Here is a 21,778-nt window from a genome sequence, read left to right on the forward strand (position 1 = left end):
TTGTTAAAGTGGACATCTCTCTGACCATTCTCAGAGAGCCTCCTCAGCATCGACGAGTCTGGCATTTCACTCAGGCCAACTGGCACGGTCTTCAAGCAGCTATCAATCATCTGGACTGGTCTCCCATCTCTACTGCCTCTGACATCAATTCTTCCTGGGAATTCTTCCAAAGCAAACTGCTCTCTCTCATGCACAGATTTATCCCATCTCGTCTTCTGTTGTCTTACCCTTCCTCCCGTCCATGGTACACGGAATCTTGTGGTGAGGCTATTGCCCAGAAGCAACTTGCTTTCGTCTCCTGGAAAGCAAATCCAACGGAAGGAAATCTCATTTCCTTTCACAAAGCCCGAAACAAGTGTGTGTCCACCCTCAGGAGAGCCAGGAAACAATATCTCTCCGTTCTCAGGACCGAACTCTCTTATCTGTCTCCCTCTTCCAAATCCTGGTGGCGTCTGGTCAAATCTGTTTCTGTTGTTTGTTCCCCCTCCATCCCCTCCCTCACCTCAAATGGCCACACGGCTGACTCCGCGCGTGAAAAAGCTGAATGCCTCAACTCTGTGTTTGCCTCTAAATCTTCTGTCCCAAACCCATCCCTCTCTGTACCCACCGTACCCAGTCGTACCCAGCTGCTCCTGGACTCTGTGTCCTTTCCTCCTGACAAGGTGGAAAAGTTTCTGTCAACCCTCGACTCGGATTCTGCAACTGGACCTGACGGCATCAGCCCACGGGTCCTAAAATCCTGTTCTTCCGCTCTTTCACTCCCTCTCTCTGTTCTCCTCACCCTGTCTTTTGCTCAAGGTCATCTTCCATCTGCTTGGAAATCTGCCAACATCACCGCTTTGCACAAAAAAGGTGCAAAAACAGATCCCAGCAACTACAGACCAATCGGCCTTCTCCCAATTATCAGCAAAGTCATGGAATCCATCATTGCTTCAGATATGAAATCTTTCCTCTTCTCCAATGGCTTGATCTCTGATCATCAATTTGGTTTCAGACCTGGACACTCTACTCTGGACATGCTGCTTCTGCTTTCTCAACAATGGATGGAGGTCCTCAATGCCAAACAGGAAATTAGAGCAGTCTCCCTTGACATATCACGTGCCTTCGATACGGTCTGGCACCCCGCTCTGCTCACCAAACTCTCCTCTTTTGGTATCAATGGAAATCTCCACGCATGGCTAGCGGACTTCCTCTCTAGTCGTAGTCAACGTGTGGCCCTGAATGGGTTTCTCTCATCTCCTCTTCCTGTTCAGGCTGGAGTTCCACAAGGCAGTGTTCTGGGCCCTGTGCTTTTTCTGGTCTTCATCAATGGTCTCTCTGACTCTCTTGAAAATCCTCTGTATCTCTTTGCTGATGACTCTACTCTCTGTCGCTCCATTCTTCATCCCTCAGATCGGCAGTCTACTGCCTCCTCACTCTCTGCAGACCTGGACAAAATCACAGACTGGGCAAACAAGTGGAACATGTCTTTCAATCCTGACAAATCTCACACTCTTACGATGTCTCTCCGAAAAGACCGACTGGACAACCCTCCCATCCACTTTCTGAATAATCCTCTCCAAGAAGTTCTGTCACTCAAGCTTTTGGGTCTCACTATCTGCCATGATCTTTCCTGGGAAAACCACATTTCAAATCTGGCCTCCAAAGCCAGTCGCCGACTGGGCATCCTCCGTCGTGCAAAGTCCTTCCTTGGCACACCTGAGCTCCTCACCACATACAAGGCTTTCATCCGCAGATCAATGGAATACTGCTCTCCCCTCTGGGCTGGTGCTCCTGCCTCACACCTAGCTCGTCTTCACGCTGTTGAAACCAAAGCATTCAGAATCATTGGAATCTCCCGCGATGAAGCTAACTCCAAGGGCCTCTCACTCACTCACCGCAGGCAGGTTGGTGGTCTTTCCATCTTCTACCGACTCCTCTCTGGCGTTGCCCCCCCAGCTCTCTCTGGGCTCTGTCCCGCAAATATTCCTACAGGTCGCACAAGATCTGCCTGCAACCCTCTTATGGTCAAACTGCCAAAATCAAGACTCTCTGCTCACCTTCACTCCTTCATTCCTCTCTTCTCCCGCCTCTGGAACAAACTCCCTCACTCTCTTCAATCCCACTCCACCCTCCAGGTCTTTAAAACTGCTGTTCACCACCATCTCTTATCTTCCCCCATCCAAAACCTTGATCTTTTCTACCCCCACTAATTTCACCCCAATTCCACTTTTTTGAAATTCCAACTTCTGTCCTGGAAGTCCTTGGTGTCCTTGTGTTTTATACTTCTCCCTCCACCCCCCCCCCCTTCCTACGCCTCCTCCCCCCAAGCCCTCTCCCTTCCACACATCTCCCTGCTCTCAAATGTTGTGTTTGTGTGCTTCCCCTTCTCTCCCCATCTTGTTTTCCGCTCCCTCTTTTTGTGTGTTTTGTTTGTCTGGTTGATTTGTTTGTGAAGTAAATGTTAGCTCTTTCACGAGCCTCGATTCAGTATACAAAAAAAGTAAAAAAATAAAATAAATTAGAACAGCTATCTAAATGGTTGCAGTGCCTACACCTACATTTTTAGGGTCTAGGAATCCAATGGTAACATAAAATATTATGCAGTCATATGAAAATATTAATTTTGCATAGTATCATGCATACTGGGAATGCATATAAATACTCTTAACAGGTTGGCATTCTTCAGTGATTAAAAGTGTCTATGACATCACAGACTGTAACTGTGCCATCTTGTGGTTTTCTAGTCTTTGCTGCATTCTCCATCACATGCGCAGAGAGAAGTACAGGGAAGTGCAGCTTTCTTACACCGGCAACGACCAGTACATCCTTTTTTGCACCCACACTTAACAAGTTCATTGCAGATCTTTGCAGCCTCTGGAAGTGTTGTCCATATTGGTTTGAACTGGCCAGCAGACGTTTTTTGCCAACCCCATTCAGTGGGGCTTGGTAGATCAGGCTTAGCATGCAATGCTCGTCCCCAGCATAGTGCGCCTTGGTATACTGCCCGCTTTACGTGCTGCACAAGGGCATCATGTGTTGGTGGAATTGATTCCACAGGTCTGCCCTTCTTTGCAAACAGTTTCTTTCGTACAATGTTAATGTCAGTAGCAGTACTTGTGCGATCATACAACAGAATAACAAATCTCTCAATGACGTTCATGCAGGTTTCAGTTATCTCTGTGCTCTGGTGGCAAATTTCTGCTAGTACCTCTGTGAGCTCAGGGAATGATTCCCACACATTCCATGCAGTTACCTTTCCACGCCCATTAAACGCTGAAGAAGTGTCACACCCTGTTAGTGCATGAAACATGGGGAGGGCTTTAGATTTCTCAGGGCCAAGAGCTGTGGCTATATCATGTGCAGAGATAAATCGCATGTTCTTGCCTGTCCCAAATTGTAACCATATCATCACTGAAAGCTTCTGGGATGCTGTAACTGCAAGCACGACAACATCTGTGTCCACAGTTTGTATGAGGACCTTACTATGCCCTCTCTGTGTTGCATCAGCAGCATGTAGGAACATCCGACCATCTGCCTCTTCCTGAGTGCACGGGGAGAGTGATTCTAGATCGATGCGTGGTGGAGCAGTAAGAACCTCTGTATCAAGTGTGACAACTAGCTCCTTGCGCTGGTCTTCAAATGATTTAATTGTTTCATTGGAAAGGAAGCTGAAGAGTTCACGCTTGTTTTCATCAACTTGAAGAAAGTTCTGCCACTGTCCAGGAATTGCAACTGAGGTATCTACTCGTCGGCGAACGTTTTCATTTGATCATTGACCCAGAAAATTGGCATCAGCGTTAAAAAAATAATTACTTTCATAGACGCTTCAAATCACAGAAGAATGCCAACCTGGTAAGAGTATTTGTGCTTTCCCAGTTTGCATGATACTATGCAAAATTAATATTTTCATATGGCCGCCACATACTGCTTAATATTTTATGTTACCATTGGATTCCTAGACCCTAAAAATGTAGGTGTAGGCACTCCAACCATTTTGATATCTGTTCTAATTATGGAGATATTCATCAAAATAGGTCTTGTATGACGGCCATCTTGGATTTCAAGATGGCCGCCATATGGGGTGAAATTGGGGATGCCCCCTGGACTAAAAATCTTTCTTTTCGGGTATTCTAGCCATGTGCCAAGTTTCATGCTTTTAAGGGAAAAGGCACAATCGATCCGAATTTTTTAGCTAAGCCGCCCAGCTATACCTGGGATGAGGAACATTTCCATTGTCAGGAAATACTGCGATGCATGTTTAATTGATCCGGAAGTGCCCATCCCTGCAAGTGAACACTTTATAGTCTCTTAATGTTCCTTTTATTGCACTCGATGTGGTCTTTTCAACCTCTGATGGAACAGGTCGCCGGATGGACAAACAGCAAACAGCACAATGAATAATACGCAATAATATATGGGCAGGTTATATAGATACATGGTGGGTACGTTATATGGATACATGGTGGGTACGTTATGTGGATACATGGTGGGTACGTTATGTGGATACATGGTGGGTACGTTATATAGATACATGGTGGGTACGTTATATGGATACATGGTGGGTACGTTATGTGGATACATGGTGGGTATGTTATATGGATACATGGTGGGTACGTTATATGGATACATGGTGGGTACGTTATATGGATACATGGTGGGTACGTTATGTGGATACATGGTGGGTACGTTATGTGGATACATGGTGGGTACGTTATGTGGATACATGGTGGGCAGGTTATATGGATACATGGTGGGTACGTTATATGGATACATGGTGGGTACGTTATATGGATACATGGTGGGTACGTTATATGGATACATGGTGGGTACGTTATATGGATACATGGTGGGTACGTTATATAGATACATGGTGGGTACGTTATATGGATACATGGTGGGTACGTTATATGGATACATGGTGGGTACGTTATGTGGATACATGGTGGGTACGTTATGTGGATACATGGTGGGCAGGTTATATGGATACATGGTGGGTACGTTATATGGATACATGGTGGGTACGTTATATGGATACATGGTGGGCAGGTTATATGGATACATGGTGGGTACGTTATATGGATACATGGTGGGTACGTTATATGGATACATGGTGGGTACGTTATGTGGATACATGGTGGGCAGGTTATATGGATACATGGTGGGTACGTTATATGGATACATGGTGGGTACGTTATATGGATACATGGTGGGTACGTTATGTGGATACATGGTGGGCAGGTTATATGGATACATGGTGGGTACGTTATATGGATACATGGTGGGTACGTTATATGGATACATGGTGGGTACGTTATATGGATACATGGTGGGTACGTTATATGGATACATGGTGGGTACGTTATATAGATACATGGTGGGTACGTTATATGGATACATGGTGGGTACGTTATATGGATACATGGTGGGTACGTTATGTGGATACATGGTGGGTACGTTATGTGGATACATGGTGGGCAGGTTATATGGATACATGGTGGGTACGTTATATGGATACATGGTGGGTACGTTATATGGATACATGGTGGGCAGGTTATATGGATACATGGTGGGTACGTTATATGGATACATGGTGGGTACGTTATATGGATACATGGTGGGTATGTTATATGGATACATGGTGGGTACGTTATATGGATACATGGTGGGTACGTTATATGGATACATGGTGGGTACGTTATATGGATACATGGTGGGCAGGTTATATGGATACATGGTGGGCAGGTTATATGGATACATGGTGGGTACGTTATATGGATACATGGCGGGTACGTTATATGGATACATGGCGGGTACGTTATATGGATACATGGCGGGTACGTTATATGGATACATGGCGGGTACGTTATATGGATACATGGCGGGTACGTTATATGGATACATGGCGGGTACGTTATATGGATACATGGCGGGTACGTTATATGGATACATGGTGGGTACGTTATATAGATACATGGTGGGTCCGTTATATAGATACATGGTGGGTATATTATATGGATATTGTGGGTATGTTATATAGATACATGGTGGGTACGTTATATGGATACATGGTGGGTACGTTGTGTGGATACATGGTGGGCAGGTTATAGAGATACATGGTGGGCAGGTTATAGAGATACATGGTGGGCAGGTTATAGAGATACATGGTGGGCAGGTTATAGAGAAACATGGTGGGCAGGTTATATGGATACATGTTGGGCAGGTTATCGAGATACATGGTGGGCAGGTTATAGAGATACATGGTGGGCAGGTTATATGGATACATGGTGGGCAGGTTATAGAGATACATGTTGGGCAGGTTATATGGATACATGTTGGGCAGGTTATCGAGATACATGGTGGGCAGGTTATAGAGATACATGGTGGGTACGTTATATGGATACATGGTGGGTACGTTATATGGATACATGGTGGGTACGTTATCTCCATCTCATCTGCTCCATCATTTGAACACCTGGCTTTAAAACTCTCTGGTCACACGCAGTCAGTCATGGCTGTCGTCTACCGCCCTCCCAAACCACACCCATCATTCCTGTCTGACTTCTCCTACTTTCTGACCCAGCTATGTTCCCTCTCCCCCTCAATCCTCCTCCTTGGTGATTTCAATATCCACATGGACTCCACTGACTCCACAATAACCACTGACTTCACTGATTTACTCACCTGCTTTAACCTCACTCAACATGTCGACTTTCCTACCCATATCCGTGGTCACATTTTGGACCTTGTCTGCTCCACTGGATTAAATTTGCACCATCTCTATGGCTCCGACCTCACCCTCTCTGACCACTTAGCCATCACTCTGACCATCAACATCCCCGCCCCAACACCAAGGCATTATCGCACAATCAACTTCCGTAAGCTAAACGCTCTTTCACCTACCTCATTCTCATCCACCCTCTCTGAAAAAATGTCCACTTCTCCCTTCATTGACCTCCACACCCCTTCCGACCTCACTGACTACTACAACCACACTCTCTCCTCCTGCCTTGACCAGCTTGCGCCTGTAAAAACCAAAACAGTTTCTTTCACCCATTCTGCTCCCTGGTTTACCCCTGAACTCCACCTGATGAAAACTCGTGCTCGCCAACTTGAAAGACTCCGCAATAAAACGGGTCTCACAGTTCACTCCCAAGCCTACAAGGACCACATACAACACTACAAAGATGCCCTCTCCCGCGCCCGCTCTGCCTACTACTCTCAAATTATCCACTCTGGCTCCGGAAACCCAAAAGCACTCTTCTCGACAATAAACAAACTCCTCCGCCCCCTGAACACCACCACCCAGTCATTCACAGTAGACAACTGCATCTCCTTCCTCTCTTTCTTCCAACGCAAAATTGACAACATCTACAACAGCTTGACCACCGCCGCACCCGCTCTCCCTCCAACCACCTGCCCCCCCTTGTCCTGCCATCCCCTGTCTCGGTTCTCCCCAATCTCTCCTACTGACCTCTCTGAACTCCTCATAGGAATGAAAACTGCCACCTGCACTCTTGACCCCATCCCCTCCAGCTTTGTCAAAGCCTCCCTCCCTGCTCTCTCTCCACTTATCATTGCAACAATAAACTCCTCCCTGTCTACAGGCATCGTCCCACCTTCCCTCAAAATTGCTGCTGTTACCCCCATTCTAAAAAAACCTGGTCTAAACCCTGACACCCTAAACAACTTCAGACCCATCTCCAACCTACCCTTTCTGTCAAAAGTTTTGGAACGCGCTGTAGCCACTCAACTCAAACATCATCTCTCTGCCAATAACTTGTATGAAACATTCCAATCCGGATTCCGCTCCAACCACAGTACTGAAACTGCTCTCCTCAAAATCACCAACGACCTTCTCCTCTCCTCTGACGCTGGCAACCTCAACATTCTCGTCCTCCTCGACCTCAGCGCTGCCTTTGACACCATCGATCACACTATCCTCCTCACCCGACTTGAATCCACCTTTAACGTCACCGGCACTGCCCTCTCTTGGATTAAATCATACCTCTCTGACAGATGCCAGTTCATCTCCATCAATAACTGCAAATCCCCCACTGCTCCCCTCCCCCAAGGTGTCCCCCAAGGTTCAGTTCTTGGCCCCCTCCTCTTCATCCTTTACCTGTCCCCGCTCGGTCACTTAATCCGCCGTCATGGTCTCCAATTCCACTGCTTCGCCGATGACATCCAGCTTTTCATCTCCACCAAGTCCGTCTCCACCGACACCCACTCTATCCTGACAAACTGCATCACTGAAATAAAATCCTGGCTTCAAATCAACTTCCTCAAGCTTAACTGTGATAAATCTGAAATAATCATCATTGGCCCAAAAACGCTCACAAAATCCACCCATAACTTTGCCCTCAACATCGACGGTATCCCAGTATCCACCTCCCCTCACATCCGGAATCTTGGCGTCATCTTTGACCAAACCCTTTCCTTCGACAAATACACTAAACAGATCACAAAGTCAGCCTTCTTTCACCTGAAAAACATTGCCCGTCTCCGCTCATCCCTCTCCTCCACGGCTGCAGAAACCCTCATCCACGCCTTCATCACCTCCCGTCTGGACTACTGCAATAGCCTCCTCTATGGTTCACCCTCAAAAATCACCAATAAACTCCAATACATTCAGAACTCCGCTGCCCGTCTACTCACTCATTCCCGGACCCGTGACCACATCACCCCCGTCCTTTACAAGCTTCACTGGCTCCCCATCCCCCAGAGAATCCAGTACAAAATCCTCCTCTTGACATACAAAGCCCTCCATAACCTGGCCCCATCCTACCTGGCTGACCTCCTCTCCAGACACACTCCCACCCGCAACCTCCGCTCTGCTGGTACCAACCTCCTGACCCCCTCCATCCGGACCAAATTCAGATCCTGGGGGGACAGGGCCTTCTCCATCGCTGCTCCCACCCTCTGGAACTCACTACCTCACACCATCAGAGACTCCTCCTCACTCACCACATTCAAAACATCACTAAAGACCCACCTGTTCAACGCTGCATTCAACATTCAACCCACAGCATTTAACCCCTGACTATCTCTTCTCCTTCTCCCTCCTTTTGCTTTAAATATTTCCCTATTGATTCTTGTCTTGTCTTTTTGATTCTTGTCTTATATATATGCCGTATATCGCTGCTGTTTGTTTTCTTGATTCTTGTCTTTTTGCAATTGTTGTTTTCATGTATTGTTATGCATTATGTTTTCCACTCTGTCAAAGCGCCTTTGGGCTTCTGGAAAAGCGCTATACAAAATAAATGAATTATTATTATTATTATTATATGGATACATGTTGGGCAGGTTATAGAGATACATGGTGGGATACATTCCATGATACATTCCCCTCAAATGCAACAATATGTTTTGGAAGAGGTGTTCATGAGAGCATCACCGTAACTTCTTATTGCGTATGCACAACATGGCTGCAGGTGGCATCATTCCCTTCGGGTGCAATTTGGTATTTGTACAGTGTGCTTTCACCGCGTACAGTGTGCTGTCAATGGCCTACCCCGTCTCTGTGAAGGACACAGTGTGATGCCCTTGGGGTGCAATTTGGAATTTGTACAGTGTGCTGTCACTGCGTACAGTGCGCTGTCGCTGGCCTGCCGAGTCTCCGTGAAGGACACTGTGATGCCTTGCGGGTGCAATTTGGAATTTGTACAGTGTGCTGTCACCGCATGCAGTGTGCTGTCAATAGCCTACCAGGTCTCCGTGAAGGACACAGTGTGATGCCCTTGGGGTGCAATTTGGAATTTGTTTAGTGTGCTGTCAGTGGCCTGCCGAGTCTCCGTGAAGGACACTGTGATGCCTGGAGGGTGCAATTTGGAATTTGTACAGTGTGGTCATCGTGTACAGTGTGCTGTCGTCGCATACAGTGTGCTGTCAATGGCCTACCTGGTCTCTGTGAAGGACACAGTGTGATGCCCTTGGGGTGCAATTTGGAATTTGTACAGTGTGCTGTCAATGGCCTGCCGAGTCTCCGTGAAGGACACTGTGATGCCTTGAGGGTGCAATTTGGAATTTGTACAGTGAGATGTCATCGTGTGCAGTGTGCTGTCGCCGCATACAGTGAGCTGTCAATGGCCTGCCTGGTCTCTGTGAAGGACACAGTGTGATGCCCTTGGGGTGCAATTTGGAATTTGTACAGTGTGCTGTCAATGGCCTGCCGAGTCTCCGTGAAGGACACTGTGATGCCTTTGGGGTGCAATTTGGAATTTGTACAGTGTGCTCTCACCGTATACAGTGTGCTGTAGCGGTTACCGGTAGCAAGGCACAATTACCCTGCACCGGCCGATGACGCAACCGGCGACTGGTCACGTGTCCGGACTCCCCCGGGCGTGTTGAGACTTGCCTTTACCGGGCAAACGCTTGCCTTGCATACCACGCCCCGTTGAGAGGCGTGGCTTATCTATTTGCATACCATGCCCCGCCTGAGAGGCGTGGCTTTTCTGTGTTGAGTTTCTGATATATATATATTGCCGCCCGTTCGATGGGCTGATTCAGTGCTTTGGAGTTCGTTTGAGTGAGCTGGGAATAAATAGCTCAGAGAAACCTAATTCCTGGCGTCGTCCATTTTGTCCGATTTTATCGTGCGAGCACAGCTCCCACAATTGGTGACCCCTTTCTACGAACATGGCGATGGAGTCAGCTGTAGCTTTGAAGCTCCCGGGCTTTTGGGAATCTCACGCGGCCGTTTGATTTGCTCAAGCGGATTCTCACTTCGCCCTGCGGAGCATTACGGAGGACACGACGCGCTACCACCACGTGGTCTCCGCGCTCAACGCCTCCTCCGCTTCCCGGGTTCTGAGCTTCCTACAGCACCCGCCGGATGCCGACAAATACGGTGCGCTCAAAGACCTACTCCTCGGTGCGTTTGGACTCACGGAGACTGAACGCGCACGACAACTACTACACCTCACGGAGCTGGGCGAGGCCCGTCCATCCGAAAGCATGGACCACATGCTGGCTCTTCTCAGTGACCACAGCCCGGACTTCCTGTGCCGCGAGCTGTTCCTCCAGCGGCTACCCGGGCAGGTACGGTTAGCTTTGGCTAATTCGCCCATCATGGACCCTCGCGCCCTGGCCAAGGAGGCCGATAAATTTTGCTCGGCCAGGCGACATGTCGGAGTGGCCGCCTGGGACCCTGGACCGACCGAGGCAACGCTGCGCCACGACCGGCGCCTCCACCGGCCGAGTCAGCGCCACTGGCGGCAGCGGCCGCCGCGACGCCCCGTCGACCGAACCCGACGCGACCGCCGGAGGGAGCCTCCACCAGAGCGGACCATGTGCTATGACCACGCCAGGTTCGGGCAGAAGGCCAGAACGTGCCGCCCACCGTGCACTTTCGGCGGGTCGGGAAACGACCAGGCCGGCGCTCGTTGCCTGCCATGAGCGTCGGCCATTCAGGCAGCCTTCTGTTTATCACGGACACAGAGTCCGGGCGGCGTTTTTTGTGTGACACCGGCGCTCAGCTGAGCGTGATACCCGCCTCGGTGGAGGACAAACAGGCCGCGCTTTGCGGCCCCGCTTTGGTCGCCGCCAACGGTTCCTCCATCCGCACCTTCGGTTTGCGCAGCGTCGCATTCTGCTTCGGCGGGCCAGCGCTTCAGGTGGGACTTCATCACGGCGAACGTGCCCATGGCCTTGCTGGGTGCAGATTTTCTTTGCGCGCATGGGCTTTTGGTCGACGTCAAATGGCGTCGGCTCATCAACGCGGAGACCTTCAGCTCGCTCGCTTGCTCATTGAGCGGCTCCGCTCCGACCAAGCTAGCTTGTGCGCTCCCGGCCTTGGACGATTTCACCCGCCTACTCGCCGAGTTTCCCGCCCTCACGCAGCCGACGTTTTCGGCCGTCGCCGTCAAGCACGGCGTCGAACACCACATCCTGACCACAGGTCCACCGGTCTACGCCAGGGCTCGCCGCCTCGACCCGGCCAAACTCGCCGTAGCGAAGGCAGAATTCGATGCGCTGGAGCGATTTGGAATTGTGCGGCGCTCGAATAGCACGTGGGCCTCGCCCCTGCACATCGTGCCCAAACCGGGTGGCGGATGGCGACCATGCGGCGATTACCGCCGCCTCAACGACGCCACCACCCCCGACCGGTACCCGATACCACACATACAGGACTTTTCCGCCCGTTTGGCGGGGCGGGTGATCTTCTCCAAGGTCGACCTCATTCGGGGCTACCACCAGGTACCTGTCCGGCCGGCCGACGTTCCGAAGACGGCTGTAATTACACCTTTTGGCCTCTTTGAGTTCCTCCGAATGCCGTTCGGCCTTAAGAACGTGGCCCAGGCCTTCCAGTGGCTGATGGACAGTGTGCTGCGTGATCTCACCTTTCTGTTCGTCTATCTGGATGACATTCTCATCGCCAGCACTTCCCGAGCGGAGCACCTCGCCCACCTGCGCACGCTTTTTGAGCGCCTCGGCCAGCATGGCCTCATCATCAACCCGGCGAAATGCCAGTTTGGCGTAACGGCCGTCGACTTCCTGGGGCACCGCATCACGAAGCGCGGGGCCGTCCCGCTGCCTACCAAGGTGGAGGCAGTCACAAGTTTCTCGCGCCCTCGCTCCATCAAGGCCCGACAGGAATTTTTGGGGATGGTAAATTTCTACCACCGGTTCGTGCCTCACGCCGCCCAACTCATGCGCCCCCTGTACGAAGCCCTCCGGGGCAAGCCGGCCAAGCACGTCATCGCCTGGACCACAGAGATGGACGCGGCATTCACGGGCGCTAAGCTGGCCCTCGCCAACGCGACTATGCTGGCGCACCCGGCGCTCGACGCACCCATCGCCCTCACCACGGACGCTTCCGACTACGCGGTGGGCGCCGTGCATGAACAGTGGGTGAACGGAGCTTGGCAACCGTTGGCCTTCTTCAGCCGGCAGCTTCGCCCTAACGAGCGCAAGTACAGCGCTTTCGACCGCGAGCTCCTCGGCCTTTACCTGGCTGTTCGCCACTTCCGCCATCTTTTGGAGGGCCGCCCGTTCACGGCGTTTGTGGACCACAAACCCCTGGTCTTCGCCATGGCCAAGGTTACGGAGCCGTGGTCGGCCCGCCAGCAGCGCCACCTCTCCGCCGTGTCCGAATTTACGACGGACATCCGGCACGTCGCAGGCAAGGACAACGCTGTGGCCGATTGCTTCTCCCGGTCCGGCGCGAACGCCGTCCACCTGGGTGTGGACTTCGCCTGCCTGGCGACCGACCAGACCGCCGACCCCACGGTGCAAGCCCTCCGGACAGCGGACACAGGCCTGCGGTTGGCCGATGTCCCCTTCGAGGACACATGCACAGTTCTCTTGTGCGACGTCTCCCTGGGCCAACGTCGCCCCATCGTGCCCACCGGATGGCTGCGGCACATTTTTGACAGCCTCCACGGCCTTTCCCACCCGGGCCGGAAAGCATCACAGAAGCTCGTGGCAGTGAAATTCGTCTGGCACGGGCTCCGTAAAGACGTCCGCGACTGGGCCAATGCCTGTGTCGCCTGCCAGCGCGCGAAGGTCCATCGGCACACCCAGGCCCCGTTGGCACCATTCGACGTGCCCGCTCGGCGCTTCGACCACGTCAATGTGGACCTGGTGGGACCCCTTCCCTCCTCGCGGGGCTTAACCCACCTCCTCACAATGGTGGACAGGACCACCAGGTGGCCAGAGGCCGTCCTGCTGGCATCAACAACATCCGCCGACGTGGCGCAGGCCTTCATTGGCACCTGGATTGCCCGTTTCGGCCTCCCCTCGGACATCTCCGATAGAGGCCCGCAATTCACCTCTGAGCTTTGGGGCACGGTCGCCCAGCCCTTGGGGGTCAAGCTTCACCGCACCACAGCCTACCACCCCCAAGCCAACGGCTTGTGCGAGCGGTTCTACCGCTCGATGAAGGCCGCTCTCAGGGCCAGCCTCCAGGACGACGGTTGGGCCGACAGGCTCCTGTGGGTCCTATTGGGCCTCCGAACGGCCCCGAAAGAGGACCTCTAGGCTTCCACCGCCGAGCTGGTCTACGGCCAGCCACTGCGCGTGCCGGGTGAATTCATCCCTGACGCCACCGGCCCCTGGTCCGCGGCTCGCCAACGCTCGGTCCTCCAGGAGGCCGCCAGGAAATTTGCCCCCGTGCCCACGTCCCACCACGGCTGCCCCCAACCCCACGTCCCCCAGCACTTCGCACTGCGGAGTACGTTTTTATCCGGCACGACGCACACCGGGGACCGCTCCGTCCGCCGTATGATGGACCTTACCGGGTCCTGAAGAGGGACGACAAGTCGTTCACCATCGACATCGGCGGCAAGGCGGACCGCATCTCCGTGGACCGCCTCAAGACGGCCCATTTGGACATCGACCAACCTCCAGGGTTGGCCCTTCCTCCACGTCGGGGCCTTCCCCCTTCAACCAGGCCCTCCGCCTGACCATCCACCGCCCCGCCACCTACCACCCCCACACGAATCGTCAGGGGTCGTTTCGGCCGGGTCATCAAGACCCCCCTCAAACCGACTCTCCCGGTGCATGTTAATTCTGGGGGGGCGCGTGTAGCGGTTACCGGTAGCATGGCACAATTACCCTGCACCGGCCGATGACGCAACCGGCGAGCGGTCACGTGTCCGGACTCGCCCGGGCGTGTTGAGACTTGCCTTTACCGGGCGAACGCTTGACTTGCATACCATGCCCCGTTGAGAGGCGTGGCTTATCTATTTGCATACCACGCCCCACCTGAGAGGCGTGGCTTTTGTGTGTTGAGTTTCTGATATATATTGCCGCCCGTTCGATGGGCTGATTCAGTGCTTTGGAGTTCGTTTGAGTGAGCTGGGAATAAATATCTCAGAGAAACCTAATTCCTGGCGTCGTCCATTTTGTCCGATTTTATCGTGCGAGCACAGCTCCCACAATGCTGTCAATGGCCTGCCTAGCCTCCGTGAAGGAGACAGTGTGATGCCTTTAGTGTGCAATTTGGAATTTGTACAGTATGCTCTCAATGTGTACAGTGTGCTGTCAATGGCCTGCCTTGTCTCCGTGAAGGACACAGTGTGATGCCCTTGGGGTGCAATTAGGAATGTGTACAGTGTGCTGTCACCACGTGCAGTATGCTGTCAATGGCCTGCGTAGTCTCCGAGAAGGACACTGTGATGCCTTTGGGGTGCAATTTGAAATTTGTACAGTGTGCTGTCACCACATACAGTGTGCTGTCAATGGCCTGCATAGCCTCTGTGAAGGACACTGTGATGCCTTTGGGGAGCAATTTGGAATTTGTACAGTGTGCTGTCACCGTGTACGGTGTGCTGTCAATGACCTGCCTTGTCTCCGTGAAGTACTCAGTGTGATGCCCTTGGGGTGCAATTTGGTATTTGTACAGTGTGCTGTCAATTGCCTGCCTCGTATCCATGAAGGACACAGTGTGATGCTCTTGGGGTGCAATTTGGAATTTGTACAGTGTGTTGTCACCACGTACAATGTACTGTCAATGGCCTGCCTAGTCCCTGTGAATGACACAGTGTGATGCCCTTGGTGTGCAATTTGGAATTTGTACAGTGTGCTGTCACCGCATACAGTGTGCTGTCATCGTGTACAGTGTGCTGTCAATGGCCTGCCTCGTCTCCGTGAAGGACACAGTGTGATGCCTTTGGGGTGCAATTTGGAATTTGTGCAGCGTGCTGTCAATGGCCTGCCTCGTCTCCATGACGGACACAGTGTGATGCCCTTGGGGTGCAATTTTGAATTTGTACAGTGTGCTATCACCGCGTACCGTGTGCTGTCCCCGGCCTGCCTAGTCTCCGTGAAGGACACTGATGCCTTGAGGGTGCAATTTTTGGAATTTGTACAGTGTGATGCCATCGTGTACAGTGTGCTGTCACCGCATACAGTGGCTGTCAATGGCCTGCCTCGTCTCCGTGAAGGAGACAGTGTGATGCCCTTGGGGTGCAATTTGGAATTTGTACAGTGTGCTGTCAGTGGCCTGCCGAATCTCCGTGAAGGACACTGTGATGCCTTGAGGGTGCAATTTGGAATTTGTACAGTGTGCTGTCATCGTGTACAGTGTGCTGTCACCGCATACAGTGGCTGTCAATGGCCTGCCTCGTCTCCGTGAAGGAGACAGTGTGATGCCTTTGGGGTGCAATTTGGAATTTGTACAGTGTGCTGTCAATGGCCTATCGAGTCTCCGTGAAGGAGACGGTGTGATGCCTTTGGGGTGCAATTTGGAATTTGTACAGTGTGCTCTCGCTGCATACAGTGGCTGTCAATGGCCTACCTGGTCTCCGTGAAGGACACAGTGTGATGCCCTTGGGGTGCAATTTGGAATTTGTACAGTGTGCTGTCAATGGCCTGTCGAGTCTCCGTGAAGGAGACAGTGTGATGCCTTTGGGATGCAATTTGGAATTTGTACAGTGTGCTGTTGCCGCATACAGTGTGCTGTCTCCACATACGTTGTGCTGTCACAGCGTTCGCTGTGCTGTCGTCGTGTACAGTGTGCTACCGCCACGTACAGCGTGCTGTCGCCGTGTACAGTGTGCTGTCTCCACATGCAGTGTGCTGTCACCGTGTACAGTGTGCTGGCGCCACGTACAGTGTGCTTTCGCCACGTGTCGTGTGCTATCAATGGCCTGCCTCGTCTCGGTGAAGGACACAGTGTGATGTCTTTGGGGTGCAATTTGGTATTTGTACAGTGTGCTGTCAATTGCCTGCCTCGTCTCCGTGAAGGACACAGTGTGATGCCCTTGGGGTGCAATTTGGAATTTGCACAGTGTGCTCTCACCGCGTACAGTGTTCTGTCAATGGCCTGCCTTGTCTCTGTGAAGGACACAGTGTGATGCCTTTGGGGTGCAATTTGGTATTTGTACAGTGTGCTGTCAATTGCCTGCCTCGTCTCCGTGAAGGACACAGTGTGATGCCTTTGGGGTGCAATTTGGAATTTGTACAGTGTGCTGTCCCCGTGTACAGTGTGTTGCCAGTGGCCTGTCGAGTCTCCGTGAAGGACACAGTGTGATCCCTTTGGTGTGCAATTTGGAATTTGTACAGTGTGCTGTGACCGTGTACAGTGTGCTCTCAATGGCCTGCCTTGTCTCTGTGAAGGCCACCGTATGATGCCCTTGGGGCGCAATTTGGAATTTGTACAGTGTGTTGTCACCACATACAGTGAGCTGTCCCCGTGTACAGTGTGGTGGTGCCATGCGCAGTGTGCTTTCGCCACGTATATTGTGCTCTCAATGGCCTGCCTATTCTCGGTGAAGGACACAGTTTGATGCCTTTGGGGTGCAATTTGGTATTTGTACAGTGTGCTGTCACCGTGTACAGTGTGTTGCCAATGGCCTGCCGAGTCTCCGTGAAGGACACAGTGTGATGCCTTTGGGGTCCAATTTGGAATTTGTACAGTGTGCTGTAACCGTGTACAGTGTGCTATCAATGGCCTGCCTTGTCTCCGTGAAGGAGACAGTGTGATGCCTTTGGGGTGGAAATTGTACAGTGTGCCATCACCGCGTACAATGTACTGTCAATGCGTACAATGCACTGTCAATGGCATGCCTCGTCTTCGTGAAGGACATTGTGTGATGCCCTTGGGGTGCAATTTGGTAGTTGTACAGTGTGCTGTGAGGATGCCCTTGGGGTGCAATTTGGTATTTGTTCAGTGTGCTGTCACCATATAGAGTGTGCTGTCGATGGCCTACCTCGTATCCGTGAAGGAGACAGTGTGATGCCTTTGGGGTGCAATTTGGAATTTGTACAGTGTGCTGTCACCACCTACAATGTGCTGTCAATGGCCTGCCTCGTCTCCTTAAAGGACACAGTGTGATACCTTTGGGGTGCAATTTGGAATTTGTACCGTGTGCTGTCACTGCATACAGTGTGCTGTCAATGGCCTGCCTCGTCTCCGTGAAGGAGACAGTGTGATGCCTTTGGGGTGCAATTTGGAATTTGTACAGTATGCTGTCATCATGTACAGTGTGCTGTCATTGCATAAAGTGTGCTGTCAATGGCCTGCCTAGTATCCGTGAAGGACACAGTGTGATGCCCTTGGGGTGCACTTTGGAATTTGTACAGTGTGCTGTCACCGCATACATTGTGCTGTCAATGGCCTGCCTCGTCTCCGTGAAGGAGACAGTGTGATGCCTTTGGAGTGCAATTTGGAATTTGTACAGTGTGCTGTCACCATGTACAGTGTGCTGCCAATGGCCTGCCTGGTCTGTGTGAAGGATACAGTGTGATGCCCTTGGGGTGCAATTTGGAATTTGTACAGTGTGCTGTCAATGTGTACAGTGTGCTGTCAATGTGCACAGTGTGCTGTCAATGGCCTGCCTTGTCTCCGTGAAGGACACAGTGTGATGCCTTTGGGGTGCAATTTGAAATTTGTACAGTGTGCTGTCACCACATACAGTGTGCTGTCAATGGCCTGCTTAGTCTCTGTGAAGGACACAGTGATGCCTTTGGGGAGCAATTTGGAATTTGTACAGTGTGCTGTCACCGTGTGCGGTGTGCTGTCAATGACCTGCCTATTCTCGGTGAAGGACACAGTTTGATGCCTTTGGGGTGCAATTTGGTATTTGTACAGTGTGCTGTCACCACATACAGTGTGCTGTCGCCGTGTACAGTGTGGTGGCGCCATGCGCAGTGTGCTTTCGCCACGTATAGTGTGCGCTCACTGGCCTGCCTATTCTCGGTGAAGGACACAGTTTGATGCCTTTGGGGTGCAATTTGGAATTTGTACAGTGTGCTGTCAGTGGCCTGCCGAGTCTCCGTGAAGGACACTGTGATGCCTTGAGGGTGCAATTTGGAATTTGTACAGTGTGCTGTCATCGTGTACAGTGTGCTGTCACCGCATACAGTGGCTGTCAATGGCCTGCCTCGTCTCCGTGAAGGAGACAGTGTGATGCCTTTGGGGTGCAATTTGGAATTTGTACAGTGTGCTGTCAATGGCCTGTCGAGTCTCCGTGAAGGAGACAGTGTGATGCCTTTGGGATGCAATTTGGAATTTGTACAGTGTGCTGTTGCCGCATACAGTGTGCTGTCTCCACATACGTTGTGCTGTCACAGCGTTCGCTGTGCTGTCGTCGTGTACAGTGTGCTACCGCCACGTACAGCGTGCTGTCGCCGTGTACAGTGTGCTGTCTCCACATGCAGTGTGCTGTCACCGTGTACAGTGTGCTGGCGCCACGTACAGTGTGCTTTCGCCACGTGTCGTGTGCTATCAATGGCCTGCCTCGTCTCGGTGAAGGACACAGTGTGATGTCTTTGGGGTGCAATTTGGTATTTGTACAGTGTGCTGTCAATTGCCTGCCTCGTCTCCGTGAAGGACACAGTGTGATGCCCTTGGGGTGCAATTTGGAATTTGCACAGTGTGCTCTCACCGCGTACAGTGTTCTGTCAATGGCCTGCCTTGTCTCTGTGAAGGACACAGTGTGATGCCTTTGGGGTGCAATTTGGTATTTGTACAGTGTGCTGTCAATTGCCTGCCTCGTCTCCGTGAAGGACACAGTGTGATGCCTTTGGGGTGCAATTTGGAATTTGTACAGTGTGCTGTCCCCGTGTACAGTGTGTTGCCAATGGCCTGTCGAGTCTCCGTGAAGGACACAGTGTGATCCCTTTGGTGTGCAATTTGGAATTTGTACAGTGTGCTGTGACCGTGTACAGTGTGCTCTCAATGGCCTGCCTTGTCTCTGTGAAGGCCACCGTATGATGCCCTTGGGGCGCAATTTGGAATTTGTACAGTGTGTTGTCACCACATACAGTGAGCTGTCCCCGTGTACAGTGTTGTGGTGCCATGCGCAGTGTGCTTTCGCCACGTATATTGTGCTCTCAATGGCCTGCCTATTCTCGGTGAAGGACACAGTTTGATGCCTTTGGGGTGCAATTTGGTATTTGTACAGTGTGCTGTCACCGTGTACAGTGTGTTGCCAATGGCCTGCCGAGTCTCCGTGAAGGACACAGTGTGATGCCTTTGGGGTCCAATTTGGAATTTGTACAGTGTGCTGTCACCGTGTGCGGTGTGCTGTCAATGACCTGCCAAGTCTCCGTGAAGTACTCAGGGTGATGCCCTTGGGGTGCAATTTGGAATTTGTACAGTGTGCTGTCCCCGTATACAGTGTGCTGTCCCCACATACAGTGTGCTGTCGATGGCCTGCCCAGTCTCCGTCAAGGACACAGTGTGATGCCCTTGAGGTGCAATTTGGAATTTCTTCAGTGTGCTCTCACCGCGTACAGTGTGCTGTCAATGGCCTACCTTGTCTCCATGAAGGACACAGTGTGATGCCTTTGGGGTGCAATTTGGTATTTGTACAGTGTGCTGTCAATTGCCTGCCTCGTCTCCGTGAAGGACACAGTGTGATGCCCTTGGGGTGCAATTTGGAATTTGTACAGTGTGCTGTCACCGTGTACAGTGTGTTTCCGATGGCCTGCCGAGTCTGCATGACGGACACAGTGTGATGCCTTTGGGGTGCAATTTGGAATTTGTACAGTGTGCTGTCACCGCGTACAGTGTGCTCTCAATGGCCTGCCTTGTCTCTGTGAAGGCCACCGTATGATGCCCTTGGGGTGCAATTTGGAATTTGTACAGTGTGCTGTCACCACATACAGTGTGCTGTCACTGTGTGCAGTGATGTGGTGCCATGCGCAGTGTGCTTTCACCACATATAGTGTGCTATCAATGGCCTGCCTAGTCTCCATGAAGGAGACAGTGTGATGCCCTTGGGGTGCAATTTGGAATTTGTACAGTGTGCTGTCACCGTGTACAGTGTGTTGCCAATGGCCTGCCGAGTCTCCGTGAAGGAGACAGTGTGATGCCTTTGGGGTGCAATTTGGAAATTGTCCAGTGTGCCGTCACCGTGTACAATGTACTGTCAATGCGTACAATGCACTGTCAAAGATTGGAGGTCTCGTCTCTTCAAAACTGTCCATGCGCGCTCGCTTTCGAAGTTAAGTAACTTTTCACAATTGTGTTTTTGTCGAAACTGTATCTTTCTCTCGGTGTATGTACCTATTGGGGTGTCTTTAATAGTGTTCTTGGCGTTGGTTTTTCATACCTGTGTACAGAATCGTCGGTCTTTCATATCGCGTATTCTGAGGCCTAAGTGTAGTACTAGGCTGCCGTGTCCGACCTTGGCTTGAGGCTTTGTTTTTGTCTCAGCGGTTCTCCGATCGCGCTGCAATTACTTTCCGGTCTCTGTTTTTCACGGTCTTTTCATCCCATACTTCCTTGTTTTAAAATCTCAAAAAAAACCAAAAAACCCAAAAAACATTTCCTTCTGTTCTTATTCGTTTATTCGTTCTTATTTGTTTGTTCGTTCTTCGACCACGTTGTTTGTGATCACGTGATCATGTTGTTAAAAAATGTCTCATCTGACCCCTGAAGACCTGTATTCTGTCATATTCTATAACACCTTTTTCTTCTTCTTCTTCTTCTATAAAAGGATGCTTTCGACTTGCTCACCAAATCTATTCATTCCAAAAAAAAATTCCATATCTTATAGTGCATCTTTCATTCATTCCCTAAACTCTCCAGCACTCCATCCTCCCTCTAGCGTCCTCAAACGTATTTTTGACTCGAATGTCTCAAGAAACTCATTTTGCAATAAATGTTCGTTTCCCATTAATCGTACATTTTTCAAAATCCCATCACCCCAAAATCCCATTTCCCATCACCCCCCCCCCTCTAAATCTACCCCCTTGCCCCTCCCCTCCAAATCATCCCCATCACCCATCTCTTTCAAATCTTCCCCCTTGCCCCTCCCCTCCAAATCTTCCCAATCACCCATTCCTTTCAAATCTCCCCCCACACCCCTCCCCTCCGAGACTCTCCCTCGCTCCTCCCCTCCTAGAC

The 21,778-nt window shown here is 51.3% G+C and overlaps 1 protein-coding gene across 1 annotated transcript in view; it reads left to right on the forward strand.

Annotated features, from left to right (window-relative positions):
* The window catches only part of TRPA1 (transient receptor potential cation channel subfamily A member 1), a 405,999-nt gene that overhangs the window by 35,162 nt on the left and 349,059 nt on the right, over positions 1 to 21,778 (forward strand). The window lies entirely within an intron of this gene.

Source organism: Myxine glutinosa, chromosome 12 (genome assembly GCF_964187855.1).
Source record: "Myxine glutinosa chromosome 12, kmMyxGlut1.1, whole genome shotgun sequence".
Classification (NCBI taxonomy): domain Eukaryota; kingdom Metazoa; phylum Chordata; class Myxini; order Myxiniformes; family Myxinidae; genus Myxine; species Myxine glutinosa.